Genomic DNA, 18,754 nt, shown 5'->3' on the forward strand with positions numbered 1-18,754 from the left:
ACAAAAATGAAAGGATTCCTGAAAGACAAATCTACGCATGAAAACTGACTCGTGCAAAAGATAGAGACAGAATCTTGATGAAATAAAAACTGAATTCTCCTAAGCATCTGGTCAAGACAAGTCGTCGCAAATCTGACAACATCCCAGCCATTAAAAGGATGATCGTAACACCATCCAGAAGGTGGGGGGGATTTTGTTGAATGTTGAAGAAATTTAGACAGAATTTGAGGGGAGTCGCCTTTAAAATAATCAGTGATTTATGTTCAGGCATGATCATGGCCACCGGCATGCAGCCAAATCAAGGGTAAAGGGGCTTGTGCCAAATCCTTGAAATCTACTGCAATACTACTGAGATAGGACTGAGATAAATATCACACACCTAGCTATACCCGGCGTGTAGAGACATATCAGGGGCCACTTTAAGCTGTAGAAAGTCAGGCTGTATTTCAATTTCAGTGAACATCAACAAATCATCCAGACATAATCTTTAAAAATGTCAGTTTCAACAAGGTTGACAACACCAGAGGAAAGAGCACGCGCACATGCTGACATACATTCTAAGTGTTCGATCCACATGGTGTAACGGTATCAACAGAGCGGAAAAAATAGCGGTTAAAAAGCTACTGTTAGTTATGGAGTAAACAAGAGTTTAACACAAAAACAGAAAGTAATCAAACCCTTAAAGTGATTCTCCCTAATAAGAAAGATAAGCTCCTCTACTTTAGCTTGATTCTCCTCAGCTCAGTTGGATCCTCAGCGTAATTGCTCTTCTTAATCATGCCTTAATTTGTTGACGAGATTCATTTGGAAGACTTGATTTGCAAACACGCTATCTCTTCCAATCTGGGCCTGCCAGCATCTAGACATAAGGAGACGCAAAGCAGAGTGAGACCAGATTATGTCTTTTTAAGAGTATTGGAGATGCCTCCAGATACTTACATAAAACCATGATCTGTGCTTCCCAACCCTAACCAACCAGTAAAACTGAAAACATAATCATTTCTTGTTGACAGAGATTCCTAGGAACTGCACGCTACAGCAAGGTGTGGTTGAATGGGGAACTGGAAGTCTATCACAATGATTTTAATTATCTGTGTTGGGTGTAGTTAAATATTTGTTTAAGATAATCAGAAATCTTACACATCTGGTGTTCAAATAGTGTCTCAAATGAGGCATATGAAGAGAAGTTACACAGACTAGCTACGATGGCTACTCAGAAATACAAAGGCATTCAAGTACGTGTATTTCCAAATGTCTCCCATTGTTTGTATTGTTGATTGCACACGTGCAACTGTTCACTAAACACTAAAGTTACACAGTTTCAATGGATAACAAAATGTCATCCGAAAAGCCCCCCAAGTTTCCATCAAGTCAGACAAACAGAAGGTGCTTTTTCAACCAAAATCTTCCAGTAACTTGAATTTTTCAAGAACTAGCATCCAGGAACTTTCCCAGGGATTCCCAAACTCTTCGAGCACAATGTGAGTTAAAGTTTGACAATAAAGGCAGTAGGGACGTTGGGAAGGTAGTAGAATGTGCTAAAGCAAACTCTCATGGGCTGTTTCAACCTAGTGACACCTAAAGCCACAGTCGCGGCTTTTAAGAAGAGTGTAACAGCATACCTGTCCAATCAGTGTTGTTCACTAGTCCCTAAACCTTCGGAAACTACTACCACCGAGCAGCTAATTTTGGGCGATAAAACTATTTCTTTATTAACTTAAATTAGACTCTGAATCTAAAAATCTGTATCCTGTGGTGGAAACATGGGTAATGAAACAATGTTTTTGAGAAGGATCCTGTTCCCTGGAGAAAGTTCCCGCTGAATTGTCACCTTACAGCCACACCAGTAGCTCTGTGAGGTCACTCAACAGTATCAGCCTTCAGCATCCTGATGGCACTTTTAAACAATCCCAGGATAATCAAGGTCAAACATCTCAACATCAGATCGTGCATCATCCAGGAACTGGAACTGAACACCAAATGTCATGAAATTCCACCCAAAACCTGTTCAGATATTTCCATGTGGACCCAAAGTGACGGACTAACTCCTCTGCTGTGTATCCAAAAAAAACAAAAGAGCCAAAACATTTTGACCATAGATGGAGTGGACAGCACTTGCATCTGGGCTACATTAGACGGTCAGTGAAATTCAGTTCTGAAAGTGAACATGTTGAAATGATGTAAGTGACTTTGACATAGTCTGAATCATAACAGCCACATGACTGGTTAAGTGTATCATATAAACTACAAGACATGCTCCCAGTCAGCAGTGGTGAGTATCTCCCAGCAGTGATCAGAGAAAGGGCAAACCAGCATCTGTGATAAGGTGTTGGGAGATGTGCTGGAACTAGCTTGATGTGCAGAGAGATCTACTGCTAACGTCTTGGTGCCAGATATCAGGGCAGGGCACCTGCAGAGGTCTCACAGAGCCCACGCGTCACCGCATCAGAGCCAGGGACATTCATTTCCCAACAAATAAAAAAATAATTGCAATTTTCAGTAATGACTCTGCAAGCAAACAGAATAAATAAAAATTAAACGAGAAGAAGAAATGGACACTGGCAAGCAAACAGGGTAACTAACTCCAAGCCTGAAAGCTGATAAGAGTCTCAGTGTAATTTAAAGATAAATGTAATTAGATAATCTCACCACACCATCATTAAAGTCAGCAGCATCGGCCCCCACAGCCAAGTAAAATCATTTACCTCTTCCCTCGACTTATGAAGAGGGAAAACTGCCAGGCAGCTGCCATTAAATGTTTGAAGTGTGAAAGTAGGTGCCAGGAGGAAGGTCAGACTTGTTAAGGTGCAGCTATCAGTAAGAGTGGATGTTTGCAAGACTCGAATTCTTCAATGGCCTGAGCTTCCCCCTACACACACACACGCAACCACAAGATATATACAGGAAAACACAGAGGGCTATTTAACCACTCTCAGCTCTACTTCATTCTGAAATATGCATTCAGTTTGGTCAGTTTAGTGTTTTTCACCTTTAGCTCTAACCTCCTCGCGTTACTGACAGACAGCGGAGTATAAAATCAGTCTCGCGGTCAAGATAAATGCCTCACTGCGGTGCCGAGCCAGTACGAACTTTTCTAAAACTTCCCCAAAAATATCTGGAGAGCCAGTGAAACAATCAAAATCAATTCCCTGCCTTTTGCATACTTGCAGAGATGCACAGGAACGTCTTGTGTTGGTATTGCGTCTGATGCAATGAAATAGCAATGACACTCCTCCTTTACTCCTCTCAAACTTTCAATCAAGCGGCAACAAATAATGACCGAAGTTCCCCAGAAGCAGCCTATTACGCACTGTCATGAACGGCACAAAGAAAATACACGGACAAATCCTCACCATTACAGCTGCTTTTAACTCATTATATTATAAAATGAGTAGAAAATGATACTCACAGTTTCTCTTTAGATCACTGAAGCACACAAAACTGCTAGCCTCACTAAATGGCAGTCACTTGGAAGGCTCCTCTCACCCCTAGAAAGCCTTATGCAGCTGAAATGACTCACATCCCTTCTTCCAACCTCTGTCAACCATCATGAGGAGGTAAACATTTCCAAATATGGAGAAAATATGAAGACGGTATTGAGGGCAATATCAGTTTGGTTTGCTTTTAGTTTGGAATGCCATACTCTGTGAGCCAGAGTCACTCCACGGAGCCAGTTCTGTGGTGCATACCTTTCACTAGGAATAATAATGATGATTGTAGAGAACTATTCACAATTGTTTTGGGCTCAGTCTGACCTAAGATGGGTGACAACGTGAGGCTGCCATATCTTCCCTTATTTCTAAGGGTAAACAGTGAAAATATAAACAGAAGACAAGCTGCCTTGTATATACAAGAATCCCACTGAAACAAAATAAATGCAAAACACAGACTTGATCCTTTTTTTTTTCTTTTAATTCCCAAGGCGCACAGGGCCAGATTAGCAGGTAAATACAGCCATACTGTGAGAAGCCATCTTGTCACACAAATTGTCCTCAACTGATTAAGAAGGTGTAATTAAAGTCTGATTACTCCCCGTGAGTGCCATAGGTCAAGCTCTTAACAGCTGCTCAGAGAGAACATTACACCGCCCTTCCTGGACCGGAATTGTATAGAGGAGCGACTTGGCTTGAGAGTGGTTGTTTCCTGAAACGGCACGACCCACTTGATTCAAATCCCCCAAGGAACGGACTGTGCTCACTGATCTCCGAGCACGTTCGAACATTCCCTTCTTTAACACTGCCGTCACTTCTGCTTCGGAAATTATTCATAAGGTTACTTGTGAGACCAATGCAGTCTGAGGTCATGTAAATTTCACTTGACTCTAATGCAACGCTGGTCAATAGCAGTACTTGAGAAAAGATGAGAGAAGACAAAAGGCAATCTGCAGAGGGGAAGTGAAGGGCTATTATTATTTTTGGTGGAATTTGGTTTTATGGAAAGCCAAAACCGAAAACGCTTGTTTCGATGAAGACTATGAGAGGCGGCTAAACAGGGCCACATGAGAATGTGGCTGCAGTGTCAACACAGAAAGATGAAGCCTTAAATACATCATTAAAGACAAGATGCTGTCCTTTTTGCACTGAGTAAACCATACTAAAAGCAATAAAGTCAGTTATAGGCCAGCGGAAGAACATGTTGTGACTTCTTTAAACATCTAAATGAGGATCAAGAGTCCAGTTCTTACGATGGATTTTAATAATGTCAGATGCTTTATAAAGCTTAGTTGAAAGCACCGACATCCACAGAGTAGAACCGTAAACCGTACTTTTTTTATTTTATTTCATGCACTCTCACACTTATGAAAACTTCGTGCTTCCAAACCTACCACTCAAGTCAACACTTTTAGCATTTGCCAGGGTATGTTACGCTAGTAGGTTAGCTAGTGGAACCTGGCTAACCTCAAGCAACATTTTGCCACATATGCTGCAGGACCCAACTACCCTATTAAGATTTGCTTGTTTACCATAACATACATGGTGTCCAAAAGCTCAGAGAGACAATAGAGAAATAACATCTTTACAGATGAGGAAATAAACTCTGACCCTTATCAGCCTAAAGTATTTATGACAGTTGCGGGTGCTGTCTTGGGTCCGAGTTGTAACAGTATAGGTCGATATTTTGTTAATATAAACCTTCCAGCCACATACTGCCATCACCTGACAGCCAGAGAAAGGACGAAGAGGACAAACATTGAAGTTGTATGAACAGCAAAACACAGCAAAATCAATCTTACCTTTTCTCCTCGTTGGCTCTCTGGATTTTCTAGAAGACAGCTGAAGCCTTTTACTGTATGTTGAAATCTGTTGACATTGAGAAAAGACTGTTACTCAAATGGATTACATAACTGTAATTGTGCTGCGCAGGACCACACCAGCATGGTAAGTGGGTCTTGTCATCTCAAACATTTTCCCCCCGTGACTGTGTCATTCATCAGCAGAAAGATAAACCTTGGGCAGGCTCTGATAAATCCTGTATGAACCTGAGTGCAAGCTGTCCATTTAAATTTTAGTCTGTCAGGGCTCCTGTCACTCTGCTGGAAGCAATAGTTCAACGCAAACAGGGAAAACAAGGCTGAAAACTGACACCACAAAAAATACATCAACAAAGTAGAGCAATTATTTAGTGGCAAAAAAAAAATAGAATGAACTTTGGTATGAATTTATCCCTGCCAGGTATGGGACCATCTATCCATCTTGTATGTCACGCATCTGATTACTATTTGGCAAATTAAATGTATCCCCTGTATATCCACATGGGTATTTTCAATTACCATTGCTTAGATGACCTTTAATTAGGCTGAAAATGGAAACAACGCAATGTCACAAAACTCTAATAAGACGACTACTGGAGTTTCAGGATAGTTTATCCTTATATTCATCGCTCTTGACAACCGGCAGGAAAATTCATTCTGGACCGAAGTCTGGCCCAGACTGAGGTGTTTACAGCTCATCTGTTAAACCCCTTGAACCGCTCGTAGATTCATGTTATAATTATCAAAGATGTTTGATATTCTGAATTTAATATCGGTATGATTATATCAGTATGACTCTGTGTTGACAAAGTCTCGCCAACCATTTGGTCATCTATATCCGCTGAGTCTCCTGGTTTGTTTTTTCTCACTGAAAAGTTTTACAAAGTTACAGCAGGCTCTTCTTTAACTTCTGAAGCAGCTTTTTTTTTATGGTCATGGACCAGAGTGCAGCGTGAGGCAGTATGCTGCAATTCAAACATCCGTTCCCAGTGAGCACAGTCTGAAGCAAGTGAAAACACCTCGGTGGAAGGACCATTGATCTTTGGGAGTTTTAATGCCGAGTTCAGACTACACTGTACTTTCAGATGACTGGTGAGTAATTGTGTCAGAATAAACTACAGAGCGATACATTCTCGGAGCGACTGGTCATAATTGCGACCTGCATGCTGTAATCAGGAAGTAGGTACCAGGGACTGACTTCTGGAGACAAAAATGTAAACCAACAACACTATCTGCAGAGGCGTTTCTGATAATGACTGTTTTGTGTTTGGAAAAATCTGGAAACCAAAAGGAAAGTCCACCGTGGGTCTCGTACACAAAGAGCAACATTACGTTCTGCAAACAGTCAACGCTGCAAAACAACATTTCGGAAATTATCCTACCTTAGGATACCCTAGATCACTCTGAGTGTGGATTATTATGAATGTTTACAACTTTTTCTCTGTTGCACACTACCCTTTTTTTTCCTTTTTTAAAAATACTTTCAACCCTCATGTGACTCGTTGCGCTCATTTGTCATACTTGTAGTTTCCTTTGTGGCCTTCACCATGAGTCCGAGATAAACACAGTTTCAATCATCTGTATGTAAAGCAGAACTGACTGTACATTGACTTTAATTTATGTTAAGATATTGTGCACTCTGAACCCTGCATAACATGACGAGACAGCACAAACTCTGCAGGTTTGGTACCGTCAACAGCACCATTCTCCCTTGTAACATTACTGAAGTCAATATTAACTTGTGACTGCAGCACTTCTGCTTTTGGTTTGTCAACAATGAACGCACAAGGCTGGTTTGTCTAGTTCTGAGATATAACTAATGTTCAACTTAATAATCATTTATTATTATTCTGTTGAGGTTGCCAGTAAATTTAACAAACCATATGCTTTCCACTTGAAGTATTACATCATAACTGATCAGCAGTTTGATATTCAGCACCTGATACTTATCAACTCATAATGCCCACTTCTGGCTCGTCTCTACACAATCATTTCAATATTATTAAAACGTCAGTTATGCATGGTAATAAACATCAAACACACAAACAACAGGATGCAGCACTTCCTTTTTAGCTGATAAATACACCCAACACCAGTCTCTACTGACACATTTACCCACTCAAACTTCCAAATTTGGTGCTGTAGCTGCTACATAGAGCTTAAGTAATAATATTTTGACGTAACTGGTAGTTGAGTTCTACACTTAACAGGGGTCAGAACTGAAGGGCTGCTGAACCAACAACTTGCATTACCTTGGCACTATTTTGCCATATAAAATGTGGGAGAGTTTCCATTTCCAGAGCTATTCCAAGCAAGCTGGGCTACGACGACTCGCCCGCGTCACGGAGCACATTAACAAGTTGTAAGCAGATTGTTTCTGCACATACAGACCTATAAAACTAAATGAATTTTAATCAACGCTATGCTCTAAGTGCCTGTAAACAACCTTTAGTGTTGCATCCCAGCATGAACGTTCTGGTTTTTAACCTGCTGACCATGAAAAGAATCTTTCCTAATTACACTCAATAAAATTGAACTTCATTCATAATCATGATCAGAATCTACGATCAGAAAATATTCAATACATGGATTTAAAAAGATAAATAGACATATTTATTGATTGATTAAACAATAATAATAATCAATGGTTGAAGCCCTCCAAGATATTTAGCCCTGACAAGAAACTTCAATTCATAAATCACTTTCCATCTGATTCTTTAACAGCAGTGTTTTGTCATTAAGGGGTCGCAAGCGGAGGCGTCCTTCATCTGATGCATCACACTCCCTTTTCAAACCCTTATTCAGACAGCGTTTTAACCGGTCTTTACACATTACTGCCTATCAGATATCTCAAGGTGATTTATTATGTTCATGTGAGCAATAAAATATCAGTAAAATAACATTAAGTCAGAGGATGAGGTGAAGGCAAACTGATTCAAACTCAATGAATATTAGTGTACAAGAGACACACAATAATCACAAGGCTACTGTAGGCTACTGTCTGAGCAAATAACTGTGATCAAACATCTAAAAACACCAAGAAGCGGTCAGCACACACGACTAAAACAGCAAACGCTGGTGGATGGACCGTTGGTGGCCATACGAAAGGCTCAAACACATCACTCAATCACAACAGACACCTAGCGCAAGAAACCCGCAAACAAATTTCTTTTTCAAATTTATCTTTTTCATACGTGCAAGTAACACATTACACATTACATTAAAAGTTATCACCACAGTTGTTGGGTGTAGGGCGCAGGGTTCATTTATCATCTGCAACAGTGAATACTAAAGTACAAGGAAATAAAAGTAGATGAAAGTCCCTAATTTGTATATTTTAGCTGACACTGAAGTGTCCAGCAGGATATACGGATGGATTCAATTAAAAACAGACAACAGTAACATTGTGCAAACCAGCTGAATACATGTCATAGCGCTGCCTGAGAGCACAGTAGAAATTTGAAACAGGCGCTGACACGTCCATGACATGTCTACCCAGAATCCTCCAACACTCAAACCTCCTGAAAAACTCTACTAACCATTTTGATGAAAGTTGCTGTTGCAAAAGCAGCACAGCCACAAACACGTCATTTCCTGCAACCATCATTGTTTGGGTTTCAAAACAAGCAGGGAAAAGAGTTTAGGTGTGTTTTAATGTGCAGCAGTCAGAATATCTTTTCGAATGCTGAAATAATGAGCCAGTACTCAAACAGAAAATGAACGTGCAACTATAAAAGCAGCTGATGATTGCATCTTCTTCTATGTGAAGATGTTCTGCTGCTTTTATCATGGATGTTTTCTCTTTTTTATCAGTCGCTTAGTTCTGTGAAAAGAGCATCACAGTGATACATGAAAGGCAAAAATAATTCTTGCTGTTTAGTGAACCACGCCGACTGTAGATTATTGAGATGCACACTTTATTCTGGTTGTGGTAACAGCCATGCAGGTGGTGGTGCTTTCTAAAAGCCCACCACCTCCTCTAAGACTGTGCCGTTCGAGTGTGGGAAACTGCCGCTGTTCCTTCAGATAGATAGAAGGACATCCTCATTAAAATATGGCAAGAAACACAAACAGCAGAATAACTTGACTAAACCTACCAGGGGGGCCCGGGCTCAAAGACAGCTGAGACACTCATCTTTTAACTTTAACATCATCAACACTGTCAAGCGCATCCTTTTTAGCCGGAGATTTTAAAGACAGTTCCGTTTAATGTTGCCTGAGTCAAAAATGTGTCGGAGCGACGCGGATGCGTTCGGTTTGATGACAGCCCTCTCGGGGGACCTCTGTGTTATTGATTTAAAATTCACATCTGAGTCAAAAAGTTAGAATTTAGTCTTTTGGAGAGGAAAGAGACACTTATTTTACTTTTCATGGTAGAACAATAAAGTCCGGACCAACATCCTCGTTGCACTCGCAAAGAGGGAGACAATGTACCTAAGTTTTCACTGAAGCCAGGAAACCCTATGCATAATGTCTTGCCTGTTAACCATGTAAACAAAATTGAACACCTCACACTTTACATGTGGGGGAAAGCCCACCAGACCACTATTTGCACAGGCAAAAAAAAAAAAAAAAAAAAATGTCAAGGTACGTGTGCAGAATAGAGATACAGCCTGTATAGTATAAAACACTGATTAAATGTGTGCTCATTTGTGATTCACAGACTGATTGTGTAATGTTTAACTTCCTCCTACGTTTAAACTCCCAGTTTAATTTTAAGGAATCAGCTAGATTTGGTGAAAACGTAAAGCCTTTAAGTAAGGACTGAAACTGGGTGGAGCAAAGTATGGCCTGTCTGTCTGTCTGTGTGTCATAACTCAGGCCACTGATGGTTTCCTGCCTTCCTCTTTCATCCAAACCAGAGCTATAAGTATAATTAGTCTCCAAGAGAGATGAACGCCACAGTCCACACGGTATCATGCGTGTCCCTACCAACAAACATATATGTGCTGTGAATGTTTTTTTTTTTTTTTTTTATCATGAGACCCCGCAGTTTTCTCCTAACTTCAAACCGCACGCGGTAGATAACGTTAAAACACAACGTGGCGAATCCGTGCAGTCGTAAACAAGCTAGTCCACGCGCTTACCCGACCAAACTAGCCGACAGTTTCGTATTTAACCGACAAAACTGCGACATATTTCTCCGCGGACAGGGGCTCTCATGTCCCTCCGGTGACAGCCTTGTCTTCCGCATTGCTCAGCAGCGGACCACTCGGCTAAAAACAGAAACCCCCCTCCTCCCCAGAGACGCCCCGAGACCCGTTTAGCAAAAGTTGACGGCTCGACACTGTCTGATATTTTCCACGCATGACCGAGGATGTGGCTCAGCGCAGGCTAGCGACAACTTAGCTTCGTTAGTATCCCCGTGTTAACATTCCTACCGGCCACGGCCACGGCGTCGAGTCCACGCCCTCATTGTGTACTCGGTCCGAGCCGCTACAGTAGAAAAAAAAAATCATATAACATCCCAACGAGGCCAAGCAAACTAAAAAAAAAAAAAGGCGAGCCCCTGCTTCGATAATTTAAAAAAAAAAAAACAACAACAACAACAAAAACTATCAGTTTCATATACAGTCGCGCATTAAAGTTCTCGGCACTCCACGGACGGGCGCCGCCGGTGTGTCCCGAGCATTTAGAGTGAGGTGGACGGTTTCGCTTACCTCGCTTTCTAGGAAATATTGCAGAGGTTTGAAGAAGTCCCACCAAAAAAAAGTGAAACTTCTTGGTCCAAATTCTGGGAGAGTTGTAGGCAGTGACGTCACGCGGTGAAATTCCAGCCGTCTCCGTCAGTGGAGAGGTTTGCCCATGTAAGGCAGCAGGCCAAAACACTGCGGCCCACAGGCATGCATGCTGGAGCCCAGGAAGGCCTGATGACATGCACGTCAACTGCCTGAACCACGACTCTGCCCTCATCCAAATAAATGCCATAACAACTAAAAAATATCATAACATACACATGCAAAAACACCACCGGTGGACATCTTTAAAAATGCTACTTAAACAGCACAGTGATTATTCACTTTATTTTAACACTTTGCTTCTTTATTTTTACTTCTTTTTGCGTGCATCACAAACTTTGCACTGTTAAAAGGTCTGCACAGAGAGGAGGAGCACTTGCCAGGCGTCTTTGCTCAGCATGGTCGAACAAAGGGCCTGTGTACATGCAAGGTGCTGGCTAAAAAGGAAGCAGCCCGCTGAGTGTTCTCAGCGCTAACTTGGAGCACTCATCCGGTGAAGTGTGAATTGCCACATGTCATAATCTGAGCAGATTCAAATTCAAAACTTTACGTGCATGTCCTGTCATGCACTATCTATCTTCTGGAACAGTGAGAAAGCACTCATGAACTCCTCTGTACGCTCACTTGCCAGTTCATTAGGTACACCCTGCGGAAAGTAACGATTCCAATATCACAGTCCTGCACTGTTCTAATGTTCACTTTATGCTGAAACGGCGTCGGAAAGGTGGTGATTCAACTGGACGATGAATTTGGAGAATGTAGTTTGTGGCGCTGTTCAACTGGATTGAATTTAACACTAAAGTGCTTCTGTCATTTAGGTTAACCCACTGACTAAAATGGATTAGTCAAAACAATACAAACAGTACAAACCACAGCCTCCACAATGAAAACACAGTTGAATCAGCAGCTCTATCAGTTATTTTAAACTAATGCTGAACACCATAACCTTCACGAAGACGAGATTTAGAGCAGAACTATTATATTAGAATGGATTTGTTTTCATTGGTGTACATATAAACTTGCAAGTGAGTGTGCAACTTCATGCCTTTTTTTTGTAATTACTATTTCTGAAATATGTTTGAATATTACGCACCACAGCCTACATTAAAGTATGATATTTAATAGCAGACAGTACTGGTGAAGGTATATAAACCCAATGTGACTCTGTAACTGCACTCTGTCTCTATTAAGTAGCACTAGAACAAAGTGTTCGACTTAACTACTGGTTGAACGTTATTCATTTGTTTCTCGCTTTATTAGATTCACTTGTAAATTTCTTTCCCCTGTCATCATGATTTGTGAGATTTGCATGCATGCATGCCCCACACGCTTCCGCCAGGCCTCACCGCGTGTGCTCTCGTCACAGTCATAGTCAGCAATATATGGAGGATTTTCCATACTTCATGGTTTAAGTATTAGAATGACCTCCACAAGTGGTTGGACAATGGCACTAACTGTATGTGTGTTTTTGTCATACACAAGGAGTACATTACATACACTACGTACATTCTGCACCGAATAAACATATTTTTTACCTCAGCAGCAGAGATAAGGAGTTGTCATATGAGGAAATATATTGGTGTTGGTAATAAAGGTAAGGATGGTTCCACTTTACTCAAGTATCCAGGGAGCCCTCGCTGTCACAACAAGCCAGCGACCATGAAACTGAAGCAGCTAAATGTTATAGTGGGCTCTTTTGAATGTAGTATATAACTATCATTTGCCATTCTCCAACTTAAACCAATTAAAACATGAGTGGTCTAACTTTGAGAAGCGAATATATATATATATGGTACATGCTGTCCATGTCAAGGAAACACGGACCAGCATTTATACATAGCTGGGGTGGTGTTCATGGATAGATAATATCGAATGTGCTCAGTATTCACATGCCAAGTTTGTGCTCCACCAATTCAAAAGACCTCACATTTGGGAGCTGACGAACCAAAACAAGGAGTTGGAATACAAACAGTTTGGCAATAAGACCATTTTCACACAACACCATCTGACTATGGTAAATAATAACAACAGCTTCCATAAAGTGGCCATTGGCTCTCCTAAATGCAATACAGATTTAATTCATGTCTGAATGTGAAACAGATTTCCTCTGTGTGGAATCCTGTACCCAAAAAAACATTTTATTAATTTCAGAGTAGATGAGACGTCATACTCTATGTGGAGGAGGTCGGGGTGGATAGTGGGTTACCAAAGCACACCGATCTAGCTTGAACATCAAAAAGTTGGAACTAGCATCCAGATTCAGGAACTTTGTTTAAGATTATGCAATTATGGAATATTGTTGAAGGAAACATGCTGCTGATACATGTATTGTACAAATCTGTCAATGAACTAAATGTTTGTCATTCTGTTAAAATAAAACACAATACAGATTATTTCCGCTGTCGCAGTTTATTTTTGTGTTAATGTCATTTCTAGGACAGAAGGTTGCTCTGGGTGCTACTATCAACAAAACAAAGAGTCATTTGACCCACTGTTCATGATAAAATTGGGTAAAACATCAGTACAGGTTGTGGTTGGTTATTCGCCAAAATCTCTGTGGACTTTCACCCTGTGATGTGCACTCAATTGTGGAACACTAGTGTACCACAACAGCACATGCAGAAGTCCTTACCTAGTTTCACTACACTTAATTTGCTAGTACTTCCATTACATTCCTCCACTTAATCAGCAGAGCTGGTGAATAGATAACTTAATGGTGGTTCTGCTGCATACAGTATTCACATGTATTTCACATGAGTCCCTATAGTATTAAGGACACTCTTTATTTATTAGTACCAGGTTTCCTTGCAAGAAGTCCGTTGTAAAAAAATCAAAGGCCTCCAATCAATATCATGCCTCATTTTTGGTGAAACATTCCATTAAATATTATTTATTTGAAAAACACTCCGGCATATTCTGGTTTATAATGACTGAGCACTCGTTATCCTCCGTCTCACTTGAATTTCAAGACGCTCCGTGGCGCCGCGTCGGTGAAAGCTCAAAACCCCTCTGATGTTCGACGCGAGCGATCCACTGTCAGAAGTTCAACAAAGCGGTCGCTTCATGTGAGCTTCACCTGACCCCAGTGATCTCTGGCGTGCAAACTACACAATTAGTTTGCATGTGTGTGATTGCATGCAAATACGATAACTGCTGTTTCCCCTGTTCTCGTAGCTGTATCACAGCATTGTCGCTCATAATGCCCGCATTGTGTGTCCCCTGTGTTTGTTCACGCCAATACATTCAGTTATGGCTGGTCTTATCTCCTCCAGAAGTGAGTCTGATGAGGTGAACGATACAATTAATAATTCACCACGAGGTGCGGTGAGGAAACTATTTAAAAGAAATTTGTTTTAGAGGCCAAATGTAAAATGGAGTCATTCTCTCGGAGCCATATCTTTTCAACGATAATTCTTACTCCACTGCAACTGATTACATTGTGCTTCAAGCTGTGAATATATATATTTTTTTCACCGCGCATGAAGAAAGCATAAACAGCACTTGCAGATCGAGCACGCTGATAAAAACCAAACGATTTGCTCTATTTTAGTGTCTTACCCATGCATCCCCTCATCTCAAAGTTCCAGGGCAAACTGAAAAAGGTAATCTCATTTGTAATGTGTGACAGCTTATTTGCAAGTGTGTACACTGGCAATTTTTTAATGGGCCCGCCAGTGATTCTTCTTCCACTCTTAAAGCTGATTTCACAAAGACACCCTGGAACAGTTTAGATGACACATTGCCATCGCCTGTGAACTCAAGTTATCAATCAAGCACCAATTAACATGCTCGGTTAGAGGAAATCAAGGGCTCTTTGATGTTCAGCAGTCAGGGAGTGGCGCTACGCATGTCACTGACATGATGGGTTTCAATTTTATCCACAACACATGAAAAGAAACATGCTCACAGGCAGAGTCCACCACAACAGGCATTTCACACGGGAGATATGTTCGATTTGTGATTGAACTTTGTCATGTTTAACATTGCTAATTTTAACTACAGCCAATAGAAAACACATTTGCTGTGAGCAGCCTCTTTTGTCAAATTTTAGTGTTTCAATTGTTCCAGCATCGGATATCCTGTTTTATTTGCTGGTTGTTACAGTGTCTTCTACCCCCACACCACTTCCTCTGAAGTAGGTGAACCTCAAACATTATACAGAACACAGCAGCTGCACTGCCGTTGTCTACTTCCTCATAAAATTGTGAGTGAAAGGATCTGTTTTACATCACGCACCTAGTGAATAAGAAAACGAGAAACCGGTTGTCTAAATACAGCTCTCTTGGTTTCAAAAAGGCCCAGTTTTCAGGAATCAAAGGCTGCCGATGATATCATGTAGGCTGCATCCTGACATGTGAAACCGAAATGAGCGGAGAGATGTTTTTTTTTTGTTTTGTTTTTTTTTTTACGTTTGTAGGTAATTTCATTAAGTCTCTGACATTAATCATCAGGAGGGAGACAAGTCCAGGTGCTTTGCACAAAAACAGCACAGAGATCTTTGCGGGAAAAAACAAAAACAACAAATGTGTCTGGGAACTATGTATGCTCTGTTAATTAGAGCTGAGATAGCAGAGATTAGTCTTCAAGCACAACCATATTACAGAGAGTCATGCCAAATAAGGAAAAACAAAAGTAGGAGACAGGCAGACTCACTACAAAAACAATGTCCCAAAGCTACTAATCAAACAACTCCCGATCTAGATCGAGACCTCAGATTACACTAATGAATTCTAATTCTTATGTTTTAGCATGTAAATATGTATTAAAATGGTAGACGGAGACAATCCCTGCCTTTAGCGATGGTTTTAGCATAAATGATCTGTGCTAGTCTGGTTCATACAGCACCTTTGAAGCATTTTTAAAGTGGCAGGGTTTTGTTGTTATATCCTGATATATTTCTTTTGTGATTTTTGATTTAATGTCCACATTATCATCTGTCTTGCCTTTGAGAAACATGCATTCAGCAGGCTCGGTTTCTCAGCCACAAGGAAAGCATTTTGTCCGGTGGACATTACCAAATCAAAATCAGGACTTATTTTACACAGTGTGTCTAAAACAACGTCATAAAACACGTATACATCTGAATTCATTTTGAACCATAGAACCAATAAACCCGACACCTGATGTAGGCAAGATTAAAAGCTTGATTTTTGCTGTTGAAAAGGAGGATTTTCTGTTGGAGAGAGAGGCCTGCAGGCCACAACTCCAGTTGTGGAGTGTGCGGGATGGTCAGTAGGGTTAGTTGAAGTAAAAATCAATGCCAGTTGTGGTGGGAGGGAATTTGGAGATTTAAAACTATCATTTTACTGTAGGTTCTGCAGAGCAGTGGCTACTGCCGCAACAGAAGGATAAACGCTTGAACACATCAGCAGCAGCAAGAGCAAAAAATGATTAAAGTCAGCAGATAGTTAGCAGATAGTATTACAGAAGTACTGCACTGGTATAGTTAGATTCAATTTTGATTGGAATTTCATTATGAGGCATTTTTCAAATCATACAAAAAATAAATCTGCACGCAATTAGATAGTCCTACAGCCAATCAGAGCTATATTGTTGTGAACAAACAGTTGTTGTGAACTCCAAGCATCTTCGGTCCAATACCGCATAGATCCCACACAAACAATATGACCGGCTGGGCAAATCTTTATTTATTCCCAAGTGAGTGACTCAAGACTAACTTTGCCACAAAAATGTGGCTAGTACGCGCCTACAGCTAAAATTCGCAAATGATAAATAAATGGACATACAAGGACAAATAAGTCTGTAGCAAGAAAAACCACAGCTGAGGCTTTGCAGACAGTTAAGAACCACTTTGGTTTTTATTTGTTAATGAAGTTCTGGGCATTTCAACCAGAAATATATTGGTTCTGAGCCCAAAATGTTGGTTCCCAGTCAAACTCAATTAGGCATCAAAACTACATTGCCTACAGTCAAACTTTACGTTTATTGACATTGTGTGCATCAATGAATTTTCCAAAAGGCAAATTTTATCCAGAGCTGAATAGCTGGTGAAGGCTATAGGTTAAGCAGAAGTTTATCACATTTTATGTGGCGTGTGGAACTGGGGTCGCGGTCAAAATGTGCCTGTGAGCTACGGGCTGAGATGGGTTCTCCAACAAAACTGGTGTGAAAACCAGAAACAAACTGTTTCTCTGATGGTTGAAAAGCAACCCCAATCAGGATAGAGCTTGTTTAGGAATTCAACCTCTTAATTTAGCCATTTTCTTCTTCTTTATTTTTCCAGTCACAATTTTTGCACTACTCAAAATCCTGCTTTTCTAGGTGATGAGTCCTGAAAATATATAGTGAGCTCTGCCTCGCAAATACACAAGGCTTCCTTAAGCATGTTGTGAACTGTTTTATTATACTAGCATGGGTCTGTTTTGAGTGCTGGCATTTGCTGAGGTCTCATGTGTACATACAGTAACACACTGTATACCTATGCACACATAGGAGGAAAGAGATGAGTAGACAACCACATCCGGACTGTGCAGCTCTCAAACAACCGTGTTTTCAAAGCAACAACTCCCAATAGGAAGTCAATACAGTGCTAAGTTTATTTTGCCGGTCAGGATGCAGGGATATTAAACGGCTTATTCTCTCAAAGGTACAAGCAGCGAGCGGATCAACATCTTCATGCCTGCGTTCCTGTGCTGTGAAACTCCAAACAAGCAGGAATGTTATGGAGACATTCCTGAAATCTGAGGGCACATAGTCAGACTGCACCTGTGGAACCATTTCACATAGCAGTGAATAAGAAAAATGTGGATGGTCAGTCTTACAAAAAGATTGTCATCACTTACCACAAAACAAAGGACAGCCTGCAGTTGTTGCCCAAGTAATAAAACAAGGTGCCACCATTTTTGTACCATGTTTGGTTAGAAAGCAAGCACAATTTGTTGCTTGCTTCCCAGCAACAAACATCATTAATTATTTATGCACTGTTTGTCTACACTAAAAGAATAGCAGCAAAATCATTATTAAAGTTTTAAGGCTGTTAGTGTAAAATATCTTTTGTGAGAAGTTAAATTTGGAAACACAACATATCAAAAGATTTTATAAGCAGTGGCATTACGTTTCACGGGTATCACATAAAAAAAAAACAGGTGCCACATCCAGTAGTGTATTCAAATACTTACATTTGGGTACATATCTTATAATTATGCAGTACTTCAACCACAGACACGACAGTTATCATAAAACTGCATGGATTTATGAGACCTGTATGGGAACAGCTTGCACCATACTGGTATCCACATTGGTGCAACCCTAGTAGATGAGGTGAGCAATAAATGTCTCCATGCTAGGTGCTGGCCTGCCAACAACTTTGGGTTCTTGCCTCAGATGCAGCCAAACTTTCCCTTGCCCTAAAAATTTTTGTTGGGGAAAAAACTTGAGCTGCTTCCTTGGGAACTGATCGTGTCCTGTCAGGGATCAGTTGGCCCATCAAATCGCTTGGACATGCATTAAGAGGCCTTGTAGAGTTTCTTGAAGATGTCTCACCACTCATCCAAGCAGCTTCTTCAGTTCTAAAGGACTAGTGGGGAGTTGGGAAATCTGTACCTTTTAAACTATCTGTCCTCTCTGGCTGAAACGTGGATGCTATTGTCTTTAAAGGGGTGTCCTTTGTCGTTCAGGTGTAGGTGGGCCGCTGGATAGTCCTGATCTCCTACTTTGTCAAAACTTGGCTCGTCTGGAAACAATACAGCGTTTCAGGGTGTTTGGGTGGCTTCTAGGTTAGTAAGTACCTACAGTTAGCTAAAAT

At 40.8% G+C, this 18,754-nt stretch overlaps 1 protein-coding gene across 6 annotated transcripts in view; it reads right to left on the minus strand.

Moving 5' to 3' along the window:
- The window catches only part of LOC125008969 (LIM domain containing preferred translocation partner in lipoma), a 145,548-nt gene extending 130,826 nt beyond the window's left edge, over window positions 1-14,722 (minus strand). For 2 of the 6 annotated variants that reach the window (XM_047586407.1, XM_047586401.1), the window contains exons 1-2: window positions 10,912-14,722; window positions 5,234-5,300 (exon numbers count right to left, since the gene is read on the minus strand). The gene's annotated coding sequence lies outside the window, so the exon portion shown is untranslated. Of the gene's footprint in view, window positions 1-3,409; window positions 3,620-5,233; window positions 5,301-10,338 lie in introns of those variants that run through there. The other 4 variants (XM_047586406.1, XM_047586402.1, XM_047586404.1 and 1 more) reach the window with 3 other exon arrangements.
- Between the last annotated feature and the right edge of the window lie 4,032 nt (window positions 14,723-18,754).

This window comes from Mugil cephalus, chromosome 6 (assembly GCF_022458985.1).
Source record: "Mugil cephalus isolate CIBA_MC_2020 chromosome 6, CIBA_Mcephalus_1.1, whole genome shotgun sequence".
Classification (NCBI taxonomy): Eukaryota; Metazoa; Chordata; class Actinopteri; order Mugiliformes; family Mugilidae; genus Mugil; species Mugil cephalus.